This window comes from Mirounga leonina, unplaced genomic scaffold (assembly GCF_011800145.1).
Source record: "Mirounga leonina isolate KUSES-001 unplaced genomic scaffold, KU_Mleo_1.0 Mir_93, whole genome shotgun sequence".
Lineage (NCBI taxonomy): Eukaryota > Metazoa > Chordata > Mammalia > Carnivora > Phocidae > Mirounga > Mirounga leonina.
Window position 1 is genome coordinate 38,836,478 of NW_023270854.1, and position 3,750 is coordinate 38,840,227.

At 39.2% G+C, this 3,750-nt stretch overlaps 1 pseudogene; it reads left to right on the forward strand.

Annotated features, from left to right (window-relative positions):
- Positions 1–1,005: 1,005 nt before the first annotated feature.
- LOC118004741 lies at positions 1,006–3,262 on the forward strand (annotated as a pseudogene).
- The last annotated feature ends 488 nt before the right edge of the window (positions 3,263–3,750 follow it).

Consider the following 3,750-nt stretch of genomic DNA (forward strand, 5'->3'; position numbering starts at 1 on the left):
ATAAACAGAGCTTGTCTTAAAAAGGACGTAAAGGTCGGCACTGCATCTGTGGCAAGGCTTGGTATCTGTGTCTTGGTGGGCAGGGTGGGAGACAACACTTGTTTCATTTTCCTTATTGTTTAAAGATTACTGATGCAATGGTAGGGTGGCTCACTCCTCTTCATGTCACAAATGAATTGTCAAATGATTTGAAGCTTCTAGAAGAGAGGAAATAGAAGTTATATTGCTTTCAGTGTCCTATGATGTCTAACACAGTATATCAGCCATAGACAGGCTTAATCAATAGCTGTTAGATGATGGGTGGATGCACAGATGAAAGAGTAGGTTACAGGTGGGTGGGGAAATAAACATATCAGCAAATGGAAAGTCAATATAAACACAGTGGCATATAGTTTATATTTCTTTGCATTTGGAGAACAATGTTTTTGTTTGTTTTTATTTTATTTATTTATTTGACAGAGAGAGACACAGCAAGAGAGGGAACACAGGCAGGGGGGAGTGGGAGAGGGAGAAGCAGGCTTCCCGCCCAGCAGGGAGCCCAATGTGGGACTCGATCCCAGGACCCCAGGACCACAACCCGAGCTGAAGGCAGATGCTTAATGACTGAGCCACCCAGGCGCCCCTGGAAAACAATGTTTTTATATTTAGAGACTTATTTTGGGTAATGGCAATATTTTAGCTAATAGAAACATATGATAAAATTCTACACATTTTTATATTCATTTAACATATTTATATTCATTTAACTACTAAGAAAAATGTAACTAAAAGGTAAAATTTTTTAAGAAGATAGCAAAATAATTTTTAACATCTCAAAGGTGTGTGGTGTGGCTAATTTAATCCCACCTACCACATCTCAGATTCAAATCCTATCATTAGCAATAAAATGAATTCAAACCAAGGGTTTAGTGTTCCAGTTATATAATTTATATCTATAACTTAAACCTCACAAAGCCAGTTGCTTCTCCCCAAACCACATAAAAACCACAAAGTATTTCACTGGCCATGACACCGCCAATTGGTGATGAAAAATTTGCTTGTGCTTTTGACATTTCTGTGTAAGACAACAGCTGCTTCACTCACTTGGAAGCAGCCTTTTTCCCCCCACTGGGGATTCTTATCCCCAGTGGAGGTGGGTGGGCATCTTGCTGGCAATGTTGCATGCATACAGAGATTCTTAGATACTCCATAGCTGACAGCTAAAATGAACTCATTCTGTGAGGGATATGTTTTCCAGTGGAAGACAGCCAGACCTGCTTTCCTTTGGGGAATAGAGTATGAGGGGTGCCATGGCCCTGTTCTCATCATAGTGACTGTAACACCCACAGTCACATGGGGCCAACCACGTACATTGTAGAAACCAAAGGCTAATACTTTAAATGCATCTTAACTACCAGAAGGAAAATCCTAGGTCAAAAATGAGCAGATGATTTAAAACAGAAACATATCTGTGAATGCACTGGATCCTTCTCTTTCTCTATCATCATCACCATAAATATTATATTATTATTATTCTCTCATTTGCCCTCTGTTCTTACATTTCTAAGTTCTTGGAACTTGAATATTGTTTGTTCCCTTCTCCTCTGGTCTCCCTTCTTTTCCTGTAGGTACCTTAAATCATACTCTCAATGAACACCCTCATTCTGTGTGCTCTTAAAATTCAACCCCAGGGAAGAAATGAGATGAGTTTCATTTAGGCACATACCCTCAAAAAGTTGAGCCCATAGAAGGTGGCTGTCATTCTGATGTATTCCATACTAATTATTTTGGCCCAGATCCTGCTGATGGCATTTACACTGTCATCACAATGCACCTTGTAAATGGCAATCCCTTACTCATCAATTCCACACCTATCATGCAAAGTTTCAGTGCAAATCCAAGGCTACTTCTGCATGAACTCAGGATATTCCTAGAGTGTGGGATACAAGTTAGGAGACAGAAGACTCCACTTTATGTATTGCTGCCACTGTGGTGTGGATCTGTTAATCTCATAGAGCTGTAATAAGGATGAAAATGCTTGGTAAAGGGCACAGGCACTTGTTAATATTGGCTGTGACAATCCAGAGCAGTACAGTAGAAAGAACTCTCAGTGTGGAGATTTCAAGTCTGCCCTCAGCCATTTGTTAACTACGTGACATCACTTAACCTCTCTGAACTTCATTATCAGTATCTATAAAAAGATAACATTATTTTAGTGATATAAATGTGTGTGTGTGTATATATATATGTGTGTGTGTGTGTGTATATATATATATATATATATGCATGTCTTATATATACGTGTGTGTGTAGATAGATAGATCTAGATCTAGATCTGACACTTCTCTGACTTTTTTAAATGGCTATTTCAGAAAGACACTGGAAATGGCTGAGTACCTGACCCAGGTCCTCAAAGAACCAAAGTTTAAGGAAACAGGTGTTATCACCCCAGAAGAGTTTGTGGCAGCTACAGATCACTTAGTCCACCACTATCCAACATGGCAATGGGCTACAGGCAAAGAATTGAAAGTGAAGGCATACCTACCAACAGGAAAAAAATTTTTGGTCACCAAAAATGTGCCATGCAAGAGCGGTGCACACAGAATATTCAGATGAATTAGAAGCTACCATTGAAGATGATGGTGATGGGGGATGGGTAGATACTTACCATAACACAGGTATTGCAGGAATAACTGAAGCAGTTAAGGAGATTACACTGGAAAACAATGACTGTATAAGACTTCAAGATTGCTCAGCAGTATGTGAAGAGGAGGAAGAGGAAGGTGGAAGAAAAGCTGCAGATATGGAAGTATATGAAATGAATGGATTGTTGGAAACAGATGAGGCTACCCTAGACACAAGGGAAATAGTAGAAGCTTCTAAAGCAAAAACTGATGCTGGTGGTGAGGATGCTATTTTCCAAACCAGAACTTAGGACCTTTATATAACTTAGATAAATATTACCAGACACTGAGACTATGGTTGCTTGGCTATGATGAGCAAAGGCAGCCTTTACCAGCTGAACACGTGTATGAAAACACCAGTCAAGATCATATGAGGAAAATGGTGACCATTGAAAATCACCCTCATCTCCCATCACCTACCTCCTCTGTGTTCAGTTCACCCATGCAGGCATGCCCAGGTGGTGAAGAAAATCGTTAAGACTGTTGCAGAAAGAGGGGCAGAACTTGATGTTCCTATGTATCTTCTAATTTTCTTATAATCTGTATAAGCTGTCATTCCAACAATACAATATGACTGCACCAGACACTTCACAATGTAATGAAGAGAGCATAGAATCTATCCTAATTATTGGCTCTAATTTTTATTTTTTTTTAAAGATTTATTTATTTATTTATTTGAGAGAGAGAGAACATGCATGAGCAGGGAGAGGCAGAGGGAGAGGGAGAAGGAGAGAAGCAGACTCCCTGCTGAGCAGGGCGCCCACGCGGGGCTCAATCTCAGGACGCTGAGATCATGACCTGAGCCGAAATCAAGAGTTGGGCACTCAACCAACTGAGCTACCCAAGTGTCCCTGGTTCTGATTTTTAAAGAATTAACCCATAGATATGACCATTGACCATAATTAACCAATTGTACAATTTCTCTAATAAAGGGACTTATATGGTTATGCATTAAATTTTAAAAAGCTCCATTAAATGGCTATTTCACTGATTATTTGTATTAAACAATTTAAGAATATCTGTGATAATTTTCTAATAATTTCTATATTGCTGATCTCCAGAGTAATGAAGAAAGTCTCATACTTGT